The 24,887-nt window shown below is 42.3% G+C and overlaps 1 long non-coding RNA gene across 1 annotated transcript; it reads right to left on the bottom strand.

Moving 5' to 3' along the window:
* Positions 1-300: 300 nt before the first annotated feature.
* Positions 301-9,830, bottom strand: LOC145546387 (uncharacterized). Its single transcript, XR_014082875.1, has 4 exons — positions 9,518-9,830; positions 8,658-8,814; positions 1,215-1,364; positions 301-797 (listed from the first exon to the last, which is right to left on the bottom strand). It is a non-coding gene; the product is annotated as an uncharacterized LOC145546387 (long non-coding RNA).
* Between the last annotated feature and the right edge of the window lie 15,057 nt (positions 9,831-24,887).

Below are 24,887 nucleotides of genomic sequence, written 5' to 3'. Positions count from 1 at the left end.
GAACCTTCCTGGACCAGAGATTGAACCTGCACTGGCAGGTGGGTTCTTCACCTCTAGGCCACCAGGGAAGTCCTCCTTATAGCCCTTAGAGCCATAAAACCAAGCCAAATTGGTGAAGCAAATACAAAATCAAATCGGATTCATTTCATGGGACATGTCTATTTTTGAAACGCTGTCACCACCTACAGTGCAACTATGGCCCAACTACTATGGCTCTGAGTCTGTGGGGCAGAGAAGATTGGTTTTATAATCCAAGAAGAAAGGGGCAGACAACTCAAGAAAAAAAATGGAGGCAATGAATTAAAGTACTTCACAAGTGAATAGCCAGATAACCAGCAAATGCATGATAAAGTGCCCAGCTTCACGACTCATCAAGAGGAAACACAAACTAAGACAACAGCGAATTACTACGTCAGATGCAAGAAAAGTTAAAGTGAAGAAGACTGACAATGGCAAGTGTTGGTAAGCACGAGGAGCAACTGGAATTCACACCCAGCTGGCAGGAATGTGAACTGCTACAACCGCTGCGGGAAGCCTTTGTCAGGTCTGCTCCAGTTGGGTACATCCTGCTCTCTGACCCACACTTCCACTCCAAGGCATGCGTCTGTGTGTTCTCCAAAAGATGTGACGGGTAATGTTCATAGCAGCACTATTTGCATAATAGCCCTGCATAGAATGAATCCAAATATCCTGCAGTTGTAGAACAGACAATCCATAGACTATTCCTTCAGTGGATAATTGGTTAGCTTTATGGGTGGATAACGGCTTCCCCAGTGATTCAATGGTCAAGAATCCACCTGCAATGCAGGAGATGCAGGTTTGATCCTGAATCAATTTGCAAGTGGTAACCCAGGTAACCCAGGTGCTTGGGCTTGATTGGAGGGAACTTGACACCAGGAATAAGAAAGGGGCTGGCCTTCCAAACCAGAGAACAAAGCTCCTTTGGGGAAAGAGGCCTTATCTGCAGCCCTGGGGCACTGGAGACTGGTGGAGACCTTGGCACCAGCTTCCAGGGAAGGGGAGGGTCCTGGGCAGCATGAGGCAGCCACACAGACCATAGGCTATTGACCCCAGGCAGCCTTGGGAAAGCTAAGCTCCAGTCCTGGGTTGAGGATCCACGTGTTTGTACCTTAACCCCTCCCTACCTCCCTGCTTTGAAGCAGGTAAAGAAGGAGGGTTATTCCTTGTTCCTGAAAAGCAAACAAGTAACCTACATGCCAATGAGAAGGGTCCTGACTGTCTGGTATACAGCTGTTGCTCAGCGAATTCTGGCTGGATGAATGCTCAGCTGGGCATGATGCTATGTGAATGGCTGACTGGTGCCTCCCCACGGGAAGTTCACTGACAGGCTTCCAGGAAAGGGACTGTAAAATAAGTTCAGAGTTTTCACTTAAGAAGCACCCACCATGGGCCTGGCTCTCTGCTCAGAGCTTTGGTGTACAACCTCATTTAATTTTACTTATATACCAATAACTCAGACATGACCATTTTAAAAATCAAGTCTGACAGTATCTGCCTTTCAGCTGGAGAGTCTAGTCCTTTTACATTTATTATTGAGGATGGGTTTATGTTTGTCATCCTGCTATTTGATATCTGTCTGTCCCCTTTCTTCTTTGCCTTCTGTTGGGTTAATCAAGTATTTATAAACATTCCATTTATGTCTTCCCTGTTTGCTTTTTTAGCTCTCCCTCTTTATAGTTTGGGCTGCTGTCACAGGGATGACAATGTGCATTCCTAAGTTATCACAGTCTACCTGCCCATAATAATGCACTCCTTCATGTATTCTGTAAGAACTTTATAGAAATAGAATTCTACTTGATATTCTCCTATCCTTTGTGCTATTATGGTCATTCTACTTAAAATTTTTTTTTTTTTTGGTTGCAATGGGTCTTTGTTGCTGCACGCACTCTTTCTCTAGTCATTGTGAGGGGTGATTACACTTGATTGCGGTGAATGAAAGTGTTAGTCACCCAGTCGTGTCTGACTCTTTCTGATCCCATGGACTGTAGCCTGCCAGGCTTCTCCATGGAATTCTCCTGGCAAGAATTCTGATGTGGGTTGCCATTCCCTTCTCCAGGAGATCTTCCTGACCCAGGATCTCCTGCACTGATCAAACCCAGGTCTCCTGCATTGCAGGCAGATTCTTTACCGTCTGAGTCACCAGGGAAGCCGATCTGATGCATAGGCTTCTCATTGAGGTGGTTTCTCTTGTTGCAGAGCATGCCCTCTAGGTGTTTAGGCTTCAGTAGTTGCAGCACTTGGACTTAGTAGCTGTGCCTCTCGGGCTCTAGAGTGTGGTTGCAGTAGTTGTGGTACATGGGCTTAGTTGCTCCACAGCATGTGGAATCTTCCTGGACCAGGAATTAAACCTATATCCCCTGAATTGGCAAGTGGATTCTTACCCACTGCACTGCCAGGGAAGTCCCCATATATTTCACTTTTATAGGCGATATAAATTCCAAAACACACTGTCATTTTTGCTTTAAGGACTCAATTAATTTTTAAAGATGTTAAGAAAAGGAAAATAGTCTTTTGTATCTATTCACACATTCACCATTCCTGGTGCTATTTTTTCCTATAAAAATTTCCTTGTACATTTTCTGCAATTCTGTCTGGTATTGTTTTCCTTAAGCCTAAGGACTTTTCTTTAGTATTTCTTATAATGCAGATCTACTGGAAACAAATTATTTGCTTTATATATTCAGGAATGTTTTTTATTTTTCCATTTTGAAATATATTGATTTTCACTGATAGCTTTCTAAGTTGACAGATTTTAATCTCATCTGTTGTCAATTATTCTATTGTCTTCTGACTTGCATTATTTTAATGAGAAGTCTGTTGTCTTCTGCATTGTTGTTTTCCTATACATAATTATTGTATGTATTTTTATAGCTGTATTCCAGATTTTCTCTTGACCTTTAGTTTTTGGCGTTCTGACCATGATGTGCCTGAATATCATTTTCCTTGTATTTATCCTGTTTAGGGTTCACTAAACTTCCTGGATCTGTAGGTTGATTGCTTTTCCAAACCCATGGAACATTCTCAGCCAATATTTCATCAAAAAACATTTTTTTTCTCTATTATCTCTCTTTCCACCTCTGGGACTCCAGTTACACATATGTTAAGACTGCTTGATGTTGTCCCTTAGGTTACTGAGGCGCTGTTCATTTTTTCCATCATTTTTTATCTGTGTTTCAGTGGGGATAATTTCTATTGATCTGTTTTTAAACTCACTGATTCTTTTTTTATTGAGTCTAATCCCATCCAATGACTGTTTGACTTCAGTAATTATGTTTTCAAGTTTAGAATTTTATCTGATTTTTTAAGAAAAAAGTTGCTATATCTCCTGTTGTTATGGGTTGAATTATGTCCCCCCCCCAAAAAAAGATATCCTAAGCCCCAATACTTCAAAATATGAACTTATTTAGAAATAGGATCATTATAGATGTAATTAGGTAAGTTAAGATGAGGTCATGCTGGAATAAAATGGGCCCTTAATCCGATATGACTAGTGTCTTTATAAGGAGAGGAGAAAGACACAGGGAAAACACCACGTGAAGACAGAAATTGGAATTCTTGCAGCGCAAGGAAAAACTAAGGATCACTAACAGTCACCAGAAGCTAGGAGAGAGGCATGGAACAGACACTCCTTTAGAATCTTCAGCAGGAATTAACCCTGCTAGCAACTGGATTTCCGACTTCTAGCCCCTGCAACTGTGAGAGAATACATTTCTGAGTTGTAAATTAGCCAGTTTGTGGTAGTTTGTTCGGGCAGCCCTAGGAAACTAACACATTTCTGATATTTCCCACATCTTCATCCACTGTAGTTGCCTTTTCCTATAAATTCTTTAACACATTTACCATAATGATTTTAAAATCTGCCTATTAATTCCAATGTCTAGATTGTCTTTGAATCTATTTCTACTGAATTAAAAAAATCTTGTCTATGTGTCACATGTTCCTGTTTCTTTCCATATCTGGTAATTTTTTATTTTATTCTGGACATTGCGATGGTATGCTATAGAGCTTCTGGATTGTGGTATCTTCCTCTGAAGAATTTTGTATACCGTTTCTGTTTAATTGTTGGCCATTCACCTTGGTCTTGTTAAGTCCTGGTTTTAGACTTTGTTAGAGCAGGTTTATTCTGGTCCTTAACTCCTAAGTAATGGTCCCCCAGGATCTCAGTGAAAAGCCTGGTGTATTTACCAAGCCACTCTAACTTTGTGAGATTTGAACTAGAAAATCTGTATCCCTAATGCCAAGCAGCTGCAAATATCTCTGCTCAGCTTTTCGGCCCTCCAGCTGTGTTTTCCCCTGGACTCCTTGGAGTCATGCCCCACGACAGAGACAGCCAAGAATCTGAGGGGAGGTTTTTTTCCCTCTGCAGCTCTGTTTTCTGGGATTTTTTTTCTCTCTCAATTTCCAGCTGCTCGGCAGGCCCCAAACTCCCACCTTCTTACTTCTCAGTCAATAAGGCTTCTCTTCTTTCTCTTTGAGTCCTACTCCCTCATGTACTACATAAACTAGGAAACACTCTCAGGGGAAAATCCAGATGAATGCGTTTCTCACCAGTAGAGTTTCTTTGTTTCAACGGTCATATCTCCTCTAGTTTGTCTGTTTTGGGTCGCTCTCCAGTAGTTCCAAACAAATCTGTTCTATATATTTCTGTACAGATTTTATAATTGTTACCAGCAGAAAGTTAATCTGATATAAACTACTCCACCACTACCAGCAAGTCTATGCTTTACAAATCACTACATCATGTTGCCTAAGACTTAATTTAGTGCTCATGTTAGGTCTAATTTTAGACTTGACATTGGAAGCAATATGGTTTAGTGGAAAATGTAGGTCATTGTGTTGAGGTCTGGAGCCAGCCACCTCTACAGTTGAGTGTTGACCCTGATACTTTGCTGTGTGACCTTGAACAAAGTTCTTCATCTCAGTGAGCCTCAGTGGTCTCACTTGTATAACAGGAAAAACTGTCCCTATCTTCAGGATGAGCAATGGAAGTAACCTGAGCTAAAAACCCAGCCCCATATCTGTACATGACAAAGTGCTCAATAAATAGGGGCTGTTATTAGCAGTGAGTTACATAGTTCTATTCTTACAAGTAAATATCCCCAGTGATATAATTAGTCAGATCCAGTGTTGACCTTGAGTAAGTCCCTACTCTCTTGACATACTTTAAGATACAAGCTGATGTCTTCAAGTTTGATTTCATAGTAATGTCAGAGGTGCATCTTCTAAGTGCAGGGAGAGACCTTTATCCTCTGAGATAGCCCTAACTGTGCCTTCTCAGTGGCAGAAAATCCCCAGTTAGAAGACCAACAAAGACTCCTGTTAACTCATATCTGGGCTAAGTCAAGTCCTGGTCAAATGAGATGGACTGGGTTGGGTGATACTCACCAGGGTTAAACAGCAACTCAGATAAGGAGATATCAATACACTTGGTATTTATGGGGCAGGTCCTCCTCTAAAGAGGCAAATGTCACTGACATAGTGCCAAAACAACCACCTTGACGGACTCATTGTCTTCAGGCAGAGCTGTGGAAGCCAAGGTTGCATCCTGGACCAACCAATGGCCTTCAGCAAGTCCCCCCCCCCCCCACCCCGATCGCCTTCCACCATCTGTACAAAGAATTAACCTCTAAAAGCCCTCTCAAGGGGGAATCAGAAATCAAGTGACTTGACCCCATGGTCTTGCCTCCAACATGAAAAGTGACGAGGTTGGGCATCTCATTTTAATCACTCTCTGCTTCAGTTTCCCCATCTGGAGACGAGATGGAGAAGAGATGGAGATGGAGAGAGATCTTCAACACTCTCTTTTGCACCAAGCTGTCATGGATCCCTTGAAAATAACAAAGTATTCTGAAAGCCAGAGTAACATATATCGAAACCCAAGATCTGCAGCCTTGCACCGTGCTTGGCAAACTCAACAGAGTCTTGCATTATAAGGGCAAGGAGGGGAAATGGAGCCAGCCCACCCTTGGGGAAAAAAAATGAAAGCTTTCAAAGAGAGACAAATAACTTGCAATTTAAATGCATAAGAGACCAGGCTGTGCCACCGCATATGCATATCGATGCAAATGATATGCAAATGGCCCAGAGCAAGCCTGGGTTTGCCAATGTCCTCTGCCAAGCAGCCAGTTATGGGGTTCAGCCAGGTCTGGTCTGTGCCAGAAGCTCACATCTGGGGCCCAGAGGCCTTGGGGGTGAATATCCGATTGCACCTCCTCCAGAAAGCTTTCCAAGACCCAGCAGGACACAGCCCTCTCCCTCCCTTCCCAGGGCTTGGTGCCCGCCTCCAGACTCTACCAGGGTGCTACCATCTTCCCTTCCAGACTGTGAGCTTCTAAGGGCAAGGCTTTGTCTCATTCACCACTCCACTCCTGGAAACTGCACAGAGCCTGGCACCAGGCGGGTGCTCAGGGGCTGCAGGCTGAGTGATCTCAGGAAGGCAGCATGGGTGGGTGAATTCATTTATAAGTCCTCCTTGACCCAGGGAAGAGGCCAAATCCTCTTCAGAGGCTTTGGGTTGAACTGTCACCCAACAATAGGTGACCTTCAGCATTGATCCCCTGTTACCAGTGAAGACTAAAAAACTGAAGTTTGCAAATAACAATTTAAAAATTAGGAAAGATTCCCCTTTGTTGGTACAATGACATCTTTACCCCTCTCTTTCATTCTGCTGTCCTTCCCGGAGTGCACAAGGGCCTGACCCAGAATTAGTGTCCAATAAATATCTACCGATGTTTGAATGAATGCATGCATGCATGCATGAACAAAAGAATGAGGTTTCAGCTCACTTTCCAAAAATTGTCCATAAGCCATAGCCCATTCTGTCAAAGTACAGACCTTAAGTTGAGCTACTGACTTTGTCTATTTATTGCAACAAATACGGATTCTTTTCGGTGTTTTTCTAGACTTCAGGGACTATAGCAGACAATTCTCTGCCCCCTTACACCCTGTGGTCTCCCCTCTGATTTCAGCTTCAATGAGGTGCACCATCCTAACTCAGTGTAATTTGTGCCACCTTAAACAGGAGCTTTTCTGCCTCCGAGCTTCTCCCAAGGCTTCCCAAAGCCACTAGACAGCTCAGGAGTGGGTAGTAAAGATTCCCTGAGCAATTTTCTGCAATGGAAAACAGAAGCCAACGGATGGATGCTCCCCTCCTCCTATCTTCCAGAAAACAATTCTGGGAGGCATTCTGTACACTTCTAGAGTTCCTAGTGGAAACCAGCCTCCTCTCACCCAAAGCAGAGAAGGACACCCCCCCTCATTGCTCCTCCTCCTTCCATCCCTTGCTCTTCTGCCTCCTGGGGTCACCCCAAGTCCTTAACTCAGGCTCTGCTCTCAAAGCATCCCCAAATAAGGCAGCGGCAGTTTTCAAAATCTGGTCGCACCCACAACTAGGCATCTCATGAATATGATATACATGTGAAGGTGGAAGCTGGATCGAGAAGGTCTTCACAGCCAGAGGAAACTATTTCATGGATAAGCCAAAGGTTCAGTGGAGTTGAACAGGCATTCATTCATTCATTCGGCCTACAGCAGGCAAGGCCCCACCCTTATGCTGCTATAGCCCAGTGGCCATCGTGATGAGGACATGAATGGGCCGCTGGGAAGGGCTGTGTCTGATTCCTGAATCCTCAAAACCATTTTGTTCCCCTGTGGGCAAAACTGTGCCATTTTCAGATGAGGAAATCAGGACCTGTCCCAGGGAAAGTCAGATCACTCATAGATGTTGCAGCAGAGACCAAACCAGGAGCCTGCAGATACACCTGTCTGTCCTGGAGCCCATGTTTGGTGCCCAGGGCTGTGAGTGGAGGAAGGTCTGCTTGGGAATCACATGGCCCATGCTCTAGACCAGTGCCTCCAACAGAAATGAGATGCCAGCCACAAGTGCAACTCATGTGGGTAATTTGAACTGTTCTGATAGTTTCATTAAAACAACGTCAAAGGAAGCTGCTGGAATTCACTCTAATAATATTTGTGTTTAACCTAATACATCCAAAATAGTATCATGTTGGCATGTCATAAATATTTTAAATTCTTAATGAGATGTTTATTTTTATTTTTTCATACTATGTCTGTGAACTCTGGTGTGTATGTTACACTTCAAGCACCTCTCAGTTCAGAACAGCCACATTTCAAGTGCTCACGCGGGGGTGGCACCTGGCTCTTGGCCACTGGCTAGTGCAGCCCTGATACCCCCATTCCGACTCCAATTCCAAGCCTCCCCCGACACACACACTTGTAGAATCCCTTCCCAGTGAGTCTTCATCCAAGGGAAAGTGCTTTGTAAACTAATTGTGAGGGGGGGTCACTGCGACCTTCCTTTTGTCCATGTATCTTGGCATCCAAGGCACCCACAGAGACAAAGCTGCTGGGGGCCACAGATCTGGGGAGACAGGCACCCAATTTCCCTTGTCTTCCCAAACTTGGATGGGGAGCCCCACCCACCCACGGGAGGGGAAGGGGAGGGGCTGGGGGGAGGAGTCCCTCTTCCCCCTTCCCCCAGGATGTTACAACCACCAGGCTGTAACAGCTGCTTTAATTTTGTAAAATCCAAACTCTGGTTCTCTGGGAATGCCGGCTCGCTCGTTCACGCATTAGACACACATTTATGGAGCAGCTTCGGTTGTTTATGCTGTTACCGTGAAGATGCTGAAGACACAGAAAGGAAAGCAGCCGGCCTCCTCCGGGGAGTGCGAGCCTGGTGGATGAGGCCGGTCAAGCGAGCAAACAGCCCCTACAAAGCTCTGCGGGCAGCACTGAAGAGGCTCCGTGTGGGCGCCCTGCCTGGACAAGGGACTGGGAACATAAAGTTCAAAGAAGGATGAGACCGAGCTTGTGATCAGGTGTGTGGCTGGCAGTCAGGATGCCTAGGAGGGCTGGATGGACATCAGACAGTACCCACGGGTAGACTGAGTCCAGCCCAGGATGGGTCTTGAATGTTCTCTGAGACTCCTGCTCCAAACAGCAGGACTGCCAGAGAAACTGACTCGGCTTTGCTGTGCCTTTTGGAAAATCGCCAATTAGGTGACTAGGACACCAATCGTGGCAATTCAGCTCCCTTTATTCACTGTTCACCAAGCCTCTATTGATGCTCTGCTGTGGGGAATACAGAGATGCAAAAGACAGTAGAAACCAGTAAAAAAACAAAAACAAAAAAAACAGGACTTTTATTTCCAAGCAGAATTGTGAGTTACACAGCAGAAAACCATCCTGCTACAAAGCAGGACTCCGAAACGGTGGCTAAAATATAACAAACGTCCTTTTAAATGCATGGCTGAGCTTGCAAGAAAGGAAGGGAACTCCCCAGGGATAAAAACAAAGACAGAGCTGAAAACCAGAGCAGGAATCATGAGGGCTAGTGTTGGTGCTGTGTTGGGCAGGCACAGGCAGGGAGGGGGCTGTGGGACTCGGCAACCTGGGATTGGGTTTTACAGCCCCTATGGGGACAAGAAATAAGGCTTTGGGCTCCACAAAGCCAGGAGTTGTAAATGAGACCTACCTCCAAACCAGACTCTTCAGAGTTATATTCTTGGTGAAAAGGTCGGCAAGGATTTAAAAAAAAAAATTGTCCACTCTCTGCTCAGACAGATCACCAGTCAGCTCATCTGCTACAGCCAGGGCTCTGGGAATTTGTAATCATAGACGGAGCCCCAAGGGGGTTGGGATTTAAATTTACACTACCCTGCTTCCCTTGTGTTCAGGAGACTCTGAAAGCAAGAAGCTAATACACAAAGGGGTCCCTGGCTAGAGATGCCTGTGGGCACTGGGCAGAAACAAATGCAAACACTCTCTAGAGGCCATGACCTCAACTCAGGCTGCTCAGGGTTCCCACAGACAAAGCTTCCTGCAGATGAGCTCACAAAGACAAAATTACAAAACAAAAGCAGTTGTGAGACAGAGTCAGTGGGAAAACCAATGATATGCTTGCCCCACTCCTCTCACCGACCCCCACCCATCTCACTGAACCTCAGATGATAGATCCAGGAGATAGACACCAGAGAATAGCTGTGATTGCAATGACTAAAATGTTTTGGGAAATATGAAAAAGAATTATTATAATGAATAAAGAATAGCCAGGGTTCCTGCTATAGACAGCAGATTACTATAAGTGCTGCCAAAGCAAGCACTATAGACAGCAGATTAAACACAGGTGTTTATCCCTGATCCCTCCTGAAATTTTTCAGAAAGGAGCAGAAAAGGAATTTTTAAAGTACCTCAATGATAAAAAAATAAGAAAGGATAAATTTGAAATTGGGAAGCAGACTGATGAGTGAGAATGGACTTCATGGATGCAAAAAAATTGAGTCCTAAACTGGCAGTGAGGAAAGTCTGCTGCTGCTGCTAAGTCACTTCAGTCGTGTCCGACTCTGTGCGACCCCATAGATGGCAGCCCACCAGGCTCCCCTGTCCCTGGGATTCTCCAGGCAAGAAGACTGGAGTGGGTTGCCATTGCCTTCTCCAGAGGAAAGTCTAGGACACACTAAACCCCCAAAGGTTCAGGAACTGAGTACCAGGTACTTCGGGCAGCACAGGTAAGAGAGCAGAGGGAACCACAGCAGACTTGAAAGAGAGCTTTAAAGAGCAGTTAGTAACCAAGATTCCATCCCCCAAGGTGACTGCCTCTACTATATCCCAATAGAATATTATTCCCTGGAGTGAGTAAAACCATGGGACTCTGTCCTGGGGAAGAGTAGACCCAGCTAGGGGCAGGGGCATTGCACTGAAAGTGGGGAAATTAAGTGAAGGTCCTCACAGTGAATATTAATACTCCCAAATGGCAATCAGGTTTAGTATGAACCTCCAGGCAGGAGACTGAAAGATAATTCTTGCAGACCTGAGAAACCTAGGAGGAAACACCTAAAGGCAGTGACATTAGAAGTTGCTCAATGAAAGAGCCTTCCGTGGAGTCTTTGGTGGGTAGCCAACTCTGAGCTCTGAGCTTCTGAGCAGACTATGTGTGTAGAAGCCAAGGATGGCCAAGCACATAAGAGAAGCTCCTAACTCATACTCAGACAATAACAAACAGATAAAAAGCAACTTGGAGGGAACACAGATGATGGTAAAAAGAAAATGCCAAAAAATTATCGTTAGTATCACCAAAGACATAAGAGCACACATGAAACAAGTACAGGATGTTATTAAAAAGGAATGTCCTGAGAACAACAACAGAAAATCTCTCTCGCATAGTACAAACTAAAAGTTTAATGGAAAGTTTAGAAGATAAAGTTGCAGATTAGGCAATTTCCCAGCAAGTAGAGCAAAAAGACAAAATACAAGAGAAGAAAGATTTGAAAATTAGAGAACCAACCTGGAAGATCTCACATCCAAATAAAAGAAATCCCATAAAGAATAGAGAAAATAAAAGAGGAAGGAGTACTCATCCAATAAGTTATTCAAGTAAATGTCTCTGAATTAAATTACGTGAGTCTCTAGTTTGAAGACGTCCACTAAGTACTGAACAAAATGGATGCTATTTGCACACGAAGACACATTATTGTGAAATTTTAGGTCACTGAGAACAAAAGAAAAATACAAGTTCCCAGAGAGAAAAAAGCTAGGTTTTGCACAAAGCATCAAAAGTCAGAAGGGCATCAGATTTCTTAACAACAGCACCAATTTAGACCACAATGCCTTCAAAATCCAGAGAAAAGTATGCACAAAACTTAGAATTCTATACCCAACCAAACTATCAGTTGTGAGTGTAGAATAAAGATTTTCAGAAATAAACAGTCTCAAAAAGCTTAACTCCCATGCATCTGTAACAGAAAGGCTTCCCTAGTAGTTCAGACAATAAAGAATCTGCCTGCAATGCAGGAGACCCAGCTTCAATCCCTGGGTCAGGAAGATCCACTGGAAAAGGAAATGGCAACCCTGTCCAGTATTCTTGCCTAGAGAATTCCATGGACAGAGGAGCCTGGATGGCTAAAGTCAGTGGGGTTGCAAAGAGTTGGACATGACTGAACAACTAACACAACAACAACAGAGGTCCTGTAACAGAGCAAGACCCTACAGGACCTTCCTAGATCAGGATTCCCACTCTCCCCTGCTGCATCCTCCTCCTCCCTTTTTCTATAGAAAAACTTTAGTCAAAGAATAAACTTATACAACATTTCAAAGCAGCTATACTCCAATAAAAATTAATTAAAAGAAAATAATAAAAAAAGAATAAATTTAATCAGAGAAGTGAGAAAAAGCAGAAAGAAGGGGAAAGTCAAGCAAGACAAAATAATAATAGTTTAGCCATGAAACAAAATCAATGACCTTTAGTTCCTCCTGAAGGGCTAGAGACAATATTTTGAGCTATATATCCTTTGAGCTGTTTTGCAGAAACTAAATCTCCCACCAGGTGGAAAGAGTTAACGGTATGCTACCCACAAGCACTCAGACCTCAGATCAGTTGGAACCAGAAGGTTGATGATGTTGACTCTTTATTACCTCACCACCAACCAATCAGATGAATGTCTAGGAGCTGATCACATACCCCACACACAGACACCCCACCTCATCCTATCTTTACAGCTCTTTACCTGAATGTCCTTGGAAAGTTTAGGACTTTTAAGCACTAGTTACCTGGACTCCTTGGTTGGTGCCCTGCACTTTGCTTCCCCACATCCTAGTGTCAATAGATTGGCTTCACTGCACATAGGCAAGTGAACTCAAGTTTGGTTTGGGAACATACTTTCTTGGGAATTTACTAGGGAATGGGCACCTCTAAAACAGGCAATAAATCAAGAAAGAAGTTAAGATGGGAAACCCATGCCTAAGAGAAATAATGTGAGTCCTCAAGCTGTTGATGAAGGGAAAACACAACAGCCTGGAGAGCAGCCAGAAGGAATTGTAACAGACCAGAAAGGTCTGTGAAAGAAGTCTCCAAGACGATGCCATTGGGAAATGTGCTTGGATGTATCAAGAGGTGGTTGGTGCTGCTGAGGAATGATTTGGGAGGATTTCATGATAATTTGACAGAAAACGAAGCAAACAAATAAAAACTAGGCAGTATCAACGACAAGGAAAACAAAAGATTGTGAAAGAAAAAAAAATAGCTAATGTGTTCTATGTGGCACAGAGGTAAATAGAATCTATGTAATCATAATAATGTTAACTTTAAATTATGGTCTAAACTCTACTGGAAGAACAGTGGGACAGGAAGTATGTGTGTGAAAGGTAGAGGGAGGGGTGTTGCTGGTAAAATCCAGGTAGTTCCTCACCTTCTGGTGTGAACAGTTGACAGATAATGCCTGAAAACTAGGAGTGGGGAATAATAAAGCACGTTATTTAGTGATACAGAGGTAAATTCCAAAAGCAATAATTAAAGAGTAGAAGCTGCTCGCCCCTGGGGAGCAGAAAGATGGACGAATTTGAGAATGGGAGACAGGAGGCTGAAGTTTTCATGTTAAGTCTGTGGACCTACTTGATGCTTTAAACTATAAGCCTGTATACAGATGAAAGTTTAAGAAACAGATAAGACAGGTGGACAATACACTTCTCATTTACTCTTATGTGCCAGCTTGAATTCTCTTAGCTCCAACAGTCTACAAGCGTCTTGGCCAGTTGTTTTGTCCCAGCCAACTCTGAAAGGATTCTGATCAACTCTACATGGACACAACCTGATAGCATTTCTGCCTCCTGCCCCCATGGGCTTCTCTATGGCTGCTGGTGCTTGAAATGCCATGGATTCACTCAATGCCCAGACAAGCGCAAGATAGTTCCAGAAGATCAAGCAGTCAGTTGTGCTTAACATCAAGCAGTGGCCAGCTCAATAATGTACCTTCATATTGGTTCTCACTCCTTTCCTTTTTTGAGACTGAACTCCCTGAAACATAAGTGGCACTTCTGTTCAATTCAGTTCAGTTGCTTACTGGTGTATGATTCTTTGCGTCCCCACTGACTGCAGCACGCCACTCTTCCCTGTGCACCACCAACTCCCGGAGCTTGCTCAAACTCATGTCCATCGAGTCGGTGATGCCATCCAACCGTCTCATCCTGTTGTCCCCTTCTCCTCCTGCCTTCAATCTTTCCCAGCATCAGGGTCTTTTCCAAACAGTCAGTTCTTTGCATCAGGTGGCCAAAGTATTGGAGTTTCAGCTTCAGCATCAGTCCTTCCAATGAATATTCAGGACTGATTTCCTTTAGGATGGACTGGTTTGATCTCCTTGCTGTTCAAGTGACTCTCAAGAGTCTTCTCCAACGCCACAGTTCAAAAGCATCAATTCATTGGCGCTCAGCTTTCTTTATGGTCCAACTCTCACATACATACATGACTACTGGAAAAATGATAGCTTTGACTAGATGGAACTTTGTGGGCAAAGTAATGTCTCTGCTTTTTAATAAGCTGTCTAGGTTGGTCATAGCTTTTCTTCCAAGGAGCAAGCATCTTTTAATTTCATGGCTGCAGACACCATCTGCAGTGATTTTGGAGCCCAAGAAAAGAAAAGTCTGCCACTGTTTCCATTGTTTCCCCATCTATTTGCCATGAAGTGATGGGACAAGATGCCACAATCTCAGTTTTTTGAAGGTTGAGTTTTAAGTCAGCTTTTTCACTCTCCTCTTTCACTTTCATCAAGAGGCTCTTGAGTTCCTCTTTGCTTTCTGCCATAAGGGTGGTATCATCTGTATGTCTGAGATTATTGATATTTCTCCCGGCAATCTTGATTCCAGCTTGTGCTTCATCCAGCCCAGAATTTCACTGATGTACTCTGCATACAAGTTAAATAAGCAGGGTGACAATATACAGCTTTGACCTACTCCTTTCCCAATTTGGAACAAGTCCATTGTTCCATGTCCAGTTCTAACTGTTGCTTCTTGACCTGCATACAGATTTCTCAGGAGGCAGGTAAAGTGGTCTGGTATTCCCATCTCTTGAAGAATTTTCCAGTTTGTTGTGATCCACACAGTAAAAGGCTTTGATGTAGTCAACAAAGCAGAAGTAGATGTTTTTCTAAAATTCTCTTGCTTTTTCTATGATCCAACTAGATTCAGTCCAATCCCAGACAAAATCCTAGCAGGCTTTTCTGTAAAAATTAACAAGCTGATTCTGTAATTTACATGGAAAGGCAAAGAAACCAAAATAACTGAAATGATTTTGAAAAAGAAGAACAAAGTTTCAGGATTCACACTATGTATTTTAAGACTTTCTATAAAGCTACAGTTATTAGTGTGGAACTGGTCATGGGATAGATACATAGATCAATGGAGCAAGGTATATAATCCAAAAATAGAATCACACAAGTTTGGCCAGTTTATTTTTTACAAAGATGCAAAGGCAATTTTATTGAGAAAGGATAACAGGTTCTTGTATTTTTTTTTCCCAACAAATAGAATAATTTGGATAGCTACATTGAAATAAAAAGGGCTTCCCTCATAGCTTAGTCAGTAAAGAATCTGCCTGCAGTGCAGGAGACCTGGGTTCGATTCCTGGGTTGGGAAGACCCCCTGGAGAAGAAAGTGGCAACCCACTCCAGTATTCTTGCCTGGAGAATCCCATGGATAGAGGATCCTGGCAGGCTACAGTCCATGGGGTCTCAAGAGTCAGACACGACTTAGGGACTAAACCACTATCACATTGAAAAAAAAGATTGTCAATCTTTATGTCGTACATTATACAGAAATTAACTCAAAACTGATCATAGACTTAAGTGATAAAAGTAAAATAATAAAACTTTTAGAAGAAAATACAGGGGAAAAATCTTTTTGGCTTGGAATAAGCAAAGCATTCTTAGACATGGTATAGAAAAGTGTGAAGTCAAGTGGACCTTACGAAGCATTACTATGAACAAAGCTAGTGGAGGTGATGGAATTCCAGCTGAGCTATTTCAAATCCTAAAAGATGACGCTGTTAAAGTGCTGCACTCATTATGTCAGCAAATTTGGAAAATTCAGCAGTGGCGACCAGACTGAAAAAGTCAGTTTTCATTCCAATCACAAAGAAGGGCAACACCAAATAATGTTCCAAGTACTGGACAATTGAGCTCACTTCACACACTAGCAAGGTCATGCTCAACATCCTTCAAGCTAGGTTTCAGCAGTATGTGAACCAAGAAATTCCAGATGTACAAGCTGGGTTTAGAAAAGGCAGAGGAACCAGAGATCAAATTGCCAACATCCGTTGGATCATAGAGAAAGGAAGGGAATTCCAGAAAAACATCTACTTCTGCTTCATTGACTACACTAAAGCCTTTGACTGTGTGGATCACAACAAACTATGGAAAATTCTTAAAGCGATGGGAATACCAGATCACGTTACCTGTCTCCTGACTATCCTGTATGTGGGTCAAGAAGCAACAGTTAGAACTGGACATGGAACAACAGACCAGTTCAAAATTGGGAAAGGAGTATGACAAGGGTGTATATTGTCACCCTGCTTCTTTAACTTCTATGCAAAGTACATCATGTGAAATGCCAGGTTAGATGAATCACAAGCTGGACTCAAGATTGCTGGGAAAAATATCAACAACCTCAGATACACAGATGATACCACTCTAATGGCAGAAAGTGAAAAGGAACTAAAAAATCTCCTGTTGAGGGTGAAAGAAGAGAGTGAAAAAGCTGGCTTGAAACTAAACATTGAACAAACTAAGATCATGACTGGAAAAAATGGAAGCAGTGACAGATTTTATTTTCTTGGGCTCCAAAATCACTCCGGAGAGTGACCACAGCCATGAAATTAAAAGATGCTTGCTCTTTGGAAGGAAAACCATGACAAACCTAGACAGCATATTAAAAAGCAGAGACATTACTTTGCCAACAAAGGTCCATGTAGTCAAAGCTATGGTTTTTCCAGTAGTCATGTATGGGTTTGAGAGTTGGACTGTAAAGAAGGCTGAGTGTCAAAGAACTGATGCTCTTGAATTGTGGTGCTGGAGAAGAATCTTAAGAGTCTCTTGGACTGCAAGTAGATCAAACCAGTCAGTCCTAAAGGAAATCAATCCTGAATATTCGTTGGAAGAACTGATGCTGAAGCTGAAAGCTTCAACACTTTGGCCACCTGATGATTGGGAAAGACCCTGATGCTGGAAAAGATTGAAAGCAAAAGGAGAAGGGGGTAGCAGAGGATGAGATGGTTGGATGGCATCACTGACTCAACGGATGTGAATTTCAGCAAACTCTGGGAGACAGTGAGGGACAGGGAATCCTGGCGGGCTGCCATCCATGGGGTTGCAAAGAGTCAGACACGACTTAGTAACTGAGCAACAACAAATAAAAGAAAAAAATGATAAATTATGTTATATCAAAAATGTTAAGCTTTGCTTCTGTAAAAGACACTGTTGGGGACTTTCCTGGTGGTCTAGTGGTTAAGAATTCTCCTTGTAATCCAGGGGACATGGATTTGATCCTTGGTCAGGGAGCTAAGATCACACATGTTGCTGAGCAGCTAAGCCTGTGGGCCACAACTACTGGGTCTATGCACCAAAACTAAAGAGTCCATGCTCCACAGTGAAGGATGGTACATGGCACAGTGAAGATCCCGCATGCTGCAATTAAGAGCTGATGCAGCCAAATAAATTAAGCTTTTAAAAGACACTGTTAGGAGAAAAGATAAACTACAGGTTGAGAGAAAATATTTGCAAATCACATATCCAGAGAAATGGATAAAGAAGATGCAGTACATATATCATGGAATATTACTTGGCCATTAAAAAGAATGAAATACCGCCATTTGCAGCAACGTCAATGGACCTAGAGACTCTCATACTGAGTGAAGTAAGTCGGACAAAGAGAAATATTGTATGACATCCCTTATATGCACATTGTAACAAGAAATTATTCAAATGAACTTATTTACAAAACAGAAACAGACTCACAGACTTAGACAATAAACTTATGGTTAGCAGGGGAGGCAGGATGGGGGAAAGGGACAGTTAGGGAATTTTGGATCAACATGTGAACACTACTATATTTTAAATGGATAACAACCAATGACACATTGTACAGACAGGGAACTCTGCTCAATGATATACGTAACAGCGAAGAAATGACTCATTGGAAAAGACCCTGATGCTGGGAAAGATTGAAGGCAGGAAGAGAAGGGGAAGACAGAGAATGAGACGGTTGGATGGCATCACTGACTCGATGGACCTGAGTTTGAGCAGACTCTGGGTGTTGGCGATGGGCAGGGAGGCCTGGAGTGCTGCAGTCCATGGGGTCACAAAGAGTCAGACATGACTGAGCAACTAAACTGAATGGAGATACATGTATATGTATGGCTGAGTCCCTTTGCTGTCCACCTGAAACTATCACAACAATTAACTGGCTATACTCCAAGATAAAATAAAAAGTTTAGGGACTTGCCTGGTGATCCAGTGGTTAAGAATCCCCCTTGCAATGCAACGGACTTAGGTTTGATCCCTTGTTGGGAACTAACATCCCACATGTCACAGAGCAACTAAGCCTGCATCCCACAACAAGAGAAGCCCACGAGCCACAACTAGAGAATTGGTGGGCCACGGCAAAAGATCCCACGTGCTACAACTACGATCTGATGCAGCCAAATAAAAAGTTAAAAAAATTAAAATAATAGAATAAAATAGAACAGACAAGAGTAAAAAACAAACAAAACAAAAAAGCAAAATGAGATGTGCTGGTAAGTATAAACTACACAGATTTCAAGATTTAGCCAGAAAATATAAACTACTTTATTAATAATCTTACATTGATTATACTCTGAAATACTCCTTTTGATATATCATGTTAAATAAAGCATGTTATTAAAATTAATTTCACCTATTTCTTTTTAATATGGACACTAGAAAATTTTAAATAATAATGGGACTCATTATATTTCTATTGGACAGCACAGCTTTGGACATTGTTGGGAAAATATATACCTGAGTATCAATGTCAAAAGTTTAAGCGAAACCAGTTAAACAACGGAAATACATCTATAATTTCAAAACTATCAAAGAAAAAAAGGATAATAAAGAGGACTGTAAGTTTAATAGATGCTGTGTGCTGTACTTAGTTGCTCAGTCGTGTCTGACTCTTTGCGACCCCATGGACTGCGGCCTGTCAGGCTCTTCTGTCTGTGGATGCTAACACATGAGAAATAATAATTTAAAGAGGTAGTGTAATGAGAACACAAAATAAAATGGTAGAAGTAAGTCTGAATATATCAACAGTCATTATGAATGTAAACCGATTTCATTTGTCTCCTTAAAGACAGGGAACGTCATATTGGATCAAAACAAAATACAATAGCTTGTTGGTTAGAAGGAACTCTCTAAAGCAAAAGAAAAAGGAAAGACTGAAAATAAAATAATGGGAAAAGATATACCAGGCAAATAGTAACCAAAAGAAGGCTGATGTAGAATATTAATATCAAGCAAAATACACCTAAGGCCAAGAAATACTACAAAAAGACAAAGAGGGAGATGAGAAGATGGTTAAAGTCACAGATCACCAAAAAGACTAGCCAGTAAGAAGCTTTTCATACATAACTACTAACCTTGAAATAAGTAAAGCAAAAACTGAAAGAATTAGTTTGAATTGAGGAATCACAAAAGGAATGGCTTCATAGTTGTTATGAATATATGAACATTTATTTAAAAAGTTGTCCCTGTGTTGGGTCATAAATGAAAGCCTGAGCAAAATTTGAAATGGATGTAAAGCAGACCACATTCTCTACCCACAATGCAGCAAAATTAGAAGTCAACAAAAATAGCAAAGGCAGACTAACTACAGCTATGACTTTGAAAACTAAAAAGCACACTTGTTGTAGGAACATTTCTTTCCAATCCTTATGTTTCCTTCTCTGTGGAGGGAGCTAAATTAGTGTAGCACTCCCAGTCTCTCTCTGTCCCCTGGACGAAGAGTAACTCAGCTGGTCATTGTGGGGAAAATAAAATGGGCTGACTTGCTTTACCAGTGCGTTCTCTTGGCAAAACTCTGTTAGCCTTTGCCCTACTTCATTTTGTACTCCAAGGCCAAATTTGCCTGTTACTCCAGGTATCTTTTGACTTCCTACTTTTGCATTCCCGTCCCCCATGATGAAAAGGACATCTTTTTGGGTGTTAGTTCTAAAAGGTCTTGTAGGTCTTCATAGAACCGTTCAACTTCAGCTTCTTCAGCATTACTGATTGGGGCATAGACTTGGGTTACTGTGATAATGAATGGTTTGCCTTGGAAATGAACAGAGATCATTCTGTCATTTTTGAGATTGCACCCAAGTACTGCATATTGGACTCTTTTGCTGACCATGATGGCTACTCCATTTCTTGTAAGGATTCTTGCCCACAGTAGTAGATATAATGGTCATCTGAATTAAATTCGCCCATTCCTGTCCATTTTAGTTCACTAATTCCTAAAATGTCTATGTTCACTCTTGCCATCTCCTGTTTGACCACTTCTAATTTACCTTGATTCATGGTCCGAACATTCCAGATTCCTATGCAATATTGTTCTTTATAGCATCAGACTTTACTTCCATCACCAGTCACACCTACAACTGGGAGTTGTTTTCGCTTTGGCTCCATCTCTTCATTCTTTCTGGAGTTATTTCTCCACTGATCTCCAGTAGCATACTGGGCACCTACCGACCTAGGGAGTTCATCTTTCAGTGTCCTATCTTTTTGCCTTTTCATACTGTTCATGGGGTTCTCAAGGCAAGAATACTGAAGTGGTTTGCCATTCCCTTCTCAAGTGGACCACGTTTTGTCAGAACTCTCCACCATGACCCATCTGTCTTGGGTGGTCCTACATGGCATGGCTCATAGTTTCATTGAGTTAGACACGGCTGTGGTCCATGTGATCAGTTTGATTAGTTTTCTATGATTGTGATTTTCATTCTGTCTGCCCTCTGAGGGATAAGGATGAGAGGCTTATGGAAGCTTCCTGATGGGAGAGACTGACTGTGGGGGAAACTGGGTCTGTTCTGGTGGGCGGGGCCATGCTCAGTAAATCTTTAATCCAATTTTCTGTTGATGGGCTGGGCTGTGTTCCCTCCCTATTGTTTGACCTGAGACCAAGCTATGGTGGAGGAAATGAAGATAATGGGGCCCCTCCTTCAAAAGGCCCCATGCATGCACTGCTGCACTCAGTGCCCCTGACCCTGCAGCAGGCCACTGCCGACCCATGCATCCACTGGAGACTCCTGGACACTCACAGGCAAGTCTGGGTAAGTCTCTTGTGGGGTCACTGCTCCTTTCTCCTGGGTCCTGGTGCTCACAAGGTTTTGTTTCTGCCCTGCAAGAGTCTGTTTCCCTACTCCTATATAAATTATGTAATCAAATCCCAGTGGCCTCCGAAGTCAAATTCTCGGGGGGTTCTCAGTCCCTTTGCCAGCTTCCCAGGTTGGGAAGTCAGTTGAGCTATTTCAAATCCTAAAAATGATGCTGTTAAAGTGCTGCACTCAATATGCCAGCAAATTTGGAAAACTCAGCAGTGGCCACAGGACTGGAAAAGGTCAGTTTTCACTCCAATCCCAAAGAAAGGCAATGCCAAAGAATGCTCAAATTATTGCACAATTGCACTCATTTCACATGCTAGCAAAGTAATGCTCAAAATTCTCCAAGCCAGGCTTCAACAGTACATTAACTGTGAACTTCCAGATGTTCAAGCTGGATTTAGAAATGGCAGAGGAACCAGAGATCAAATTGCAAACATCCTTTGGATCATAGAAAAAGCAAGAGAATTTCAGAAAAAAATGCACTTCTGCTTTATTGATTATGCCAAAACCTTTGACTGTGTAGATCGCAACAAACTGTGGAAAATTCTGAAAGATATGGGAATACCAGACCACCTTACCTGCCTCCTGAGAAATCTGTATGCACGTCAAGAAGCAACAGTTAGAACTGGACATGGAACAACAGACTGGTTCCAAATTGGGAAAGGAGTAGGTCAAAGCTGTATGTTGTCACCCTGCTTTTTTTTAACTTATATGCAGAGTACATCATGCAAAATGCAGGGCTGGATGAAGCACAAGCTGGACTCAAGATTGCCAGGAGAAATACCAATAATCTCACATACGCAGATGACACCACCCTTATGGCAGAAAGTGAAGAGGAACTAAAGAGCCTCTTGTTGAAAGTGAAAGAAGAGAGTGAAAAAGCTGGCTTAAAACTCAACATTCAAAAAACTGAGATCATAGCATCTGGTCCCATCACTTCATGGCAAATAGATGGGGAAACAGTGAAAACAGTGGCAGACTTTCTTTTCTTGGGCTCCAAAATCGCTGCAGATATTGACTGCAGCCTTGAAATCAAAAGGCACTTGCTCCTTGGAAGAAAAGCTATGACCAACCTAGACAGCATATTAAAAAGCAGAGACATTACTTTGCCCACAAAGTTCCGTCTAGTCAAAGCTATGGTTTTTCCAGTAGTCATGTATGGATGTGAGAGTTGGACCATAAAGAAAGCTGAGCGCTGAAGAATTTATGGTTTTGAGCTATGGTGTTGGAAAAGACTCTTGAGAGCCCCTTGGACAGCAAGTAAATCAAACCAGTCCATCCTAAAGGAAATCAGTCCTGAATATTCATTGGAAGGACTGACGCTGAAGCTGACACTCCAATACTTTGGCCATCTGAGGCCAAAAACTGACTGTTTGGAAAAACCCTGATGCTGGGAAAGATTGAAGGCAGGAGAAGTGGGCGACAGAGGACGAGATGGTTGGATGGCATCACTGACTCGATGGACTTGAGTTTCAGCAAACTCCAGGAGCTGGTGATGGACAGGGAATCCTGGTGTGCTGCAGTCCATGGGGTCGCAGAGTCGGACACGACTGAGTGACTGAACTAGAGGATGATTAAAGTCACAAATCACCAAAAAGACTCGCTAGTAATAAGCTTTTTATATGTAACTACTAACCTTGAAATAAGTAAAGCAAAGACTGGAAGACTTAGTTTGAGGAATCACAAATGGATTAGGTTCATAGTTGTCATGAATACATGAACAGTTATTTCAAAAAATTGTCCTTGTGTTGGATCGTAAATGAAAGCCTGAGCAAATTTTGAAGTGAATGTAAAGCAGACCATAATGCAGGTACCCACATTGCTACCCACAGAGCAGCAAAATTAGAAGTCAACAACAATAGCAAAGGCAGACTAACAACAGCTGTAACTTTGAAAACTAAAAAGCAGACTTGTAGGAACATTTCTTTCCAATCCTTATGTTTCCTTCTTTGTGGAGGGAGCTAAATTAGTGTAGCACTCCCAGTCTCTCTCTGCCCCACGGAGGAAGAGTAACTCAGCTGTCAATGTGGGGAAAATAAAATGGACTTCCTTGATTTACCAACTTCCTTTCTCTTCTTGGGAGTGAGCTGCTTATAGGCAGTGTTCATGCTCTGTCCCCCATCCACCACCCACAGCATCACAGAGACTAGGGGTTTAGGTTGCCAAATCCCCATTTTCAATATTCGTTATTGTACAGTCACTAAGTCATGTCCGACTGTTTGCATCCCACGGACTGCAGCACACCAGGCTTCCCTGTCCTTCACTATCTCCTGGAGTTTGCTCAAACTCGTCCACTGAGTTAGTGATGCTGTGTAACCATCTCATCCTCTATTGCCCTCTTCTCCTTCTGCCTTCAATCTTTCCCAGCATCAGGGTCTTTCCAATGAGTCGGCTTTTCGCATCAGGTGGCCAAAGTATTGGAGCTTCAGCTTCAGCATCAGTTCTTCCAATGAATATTCAAGGCTGATTTCCTTTAGGATTGACTGGTTTGATCTACTTGCTGTCCAAGGGACTGTCAGGAGTCTTCTCCAGCACCACCGTTCAAAAGTGTCAATTCTTCGGTGCTCAGACTTCTTTATGGACCAACTCTCACATCCATACATGACTACTGGAAAAACCATAGCTTTGACTACAGGGACCTTTGTCAGCAAAGTAATGTCTCTGCTTTTAATATGGTGTCGAAGTTTGTCATAGCTTTCCTTCCAAAGAGCAAACATCTTTTAATTTCATGGCTGCAGTCACCAGTATTAGGAAACCCATTTGGCTGTCACATCTACCCTCATCCTCATCTTCCAACCTTCTCTTAATCAGTTAAAAAACAAACACAAAACCCTTCCCTCACTCTTCACCTTGTCTCTGAGTTCAGAATCTAGGCATTTGAGAGAGGAAAGGGAAGTTGTTTACTGAGTACCCCCGCCCAAAGACATCAACAGAAATTGCAATGGGAATTATGAAATATTTGGTACTGAGGATAAAGAAAAAAATACAAAACAAGACTTGTAGAATGGAGCCACAATGACACTTGTAGAGAAATGTATACTCTTAAGTGCATTTACGCTAAAACAAGAATGATTTAAACATAAAGGAGTAAAGCTTTCAACTAAAGAAGCTTACAAAAAAAACAGTTGAAGGCAGTAAACAGTAAAAAGCACAAATGAAAAGGAAGCAATCACAAAAATGATCAACAAAGCTAAAAGTTGTTTCTTTGAAAAGGCAAAAATACAAACGTCAAGCAAAATTAATCAAGGAAAGAAGAAAAAAGGCACAAATATCTAATACTAAGAATGAAAGGAGGATGAAACTACATATATAGAAGATTTAAGAATCATATACTATGAGCAACTTTATGCCACTATGTATGAAAACATGAAATAGAGAATTTATAGAAAAATAGAGATGATTAAAGTTTACTCAAGAAGATGAAAAAATAAATACATTCGTGACCATTAAAGGAAAAAAATTAGTATTTTAAAAATCACCCTTTTCATAAGGGGAAGAAAGATAAATTGGGGGACTGCGGTTGACATAGGAACTCTACTCAGTACTCTGAAATGGCCTATGTGGAAAAAGAATCTAAAAACGAGTGGATATATGTGTATGTATAACTGATTCACGTTGCTGTACACCTGAAACTAACAAAACATTTTAAATCAACTATACACCAATAAAAATATTTTACAAAGTCACCCCTCTCCACCTCCCCAAGGAA

The sequence above is a fragment of the Giraffa tippelskirchi genome, chromosome 4, assembly GCF_054371585.1.
Source record: "Giraffa tippelskirchi isolate mGirTip1 chromosome 4, T2T-mGirTip1v1.2.pri, whole genome shotgun sequence".
Lineage (NCBI taxonomy): Eukaryota > Metazoa > Chordata > Mammalia > Artiodactyla > Giraffidae > Giraffa > Giraffa tippelskirchi.
The sequence above is the reverse complement of the archived record's forward strand: the minus strand, read 5'-3'. Positions and strand labels throughout refer to the sequence as shown.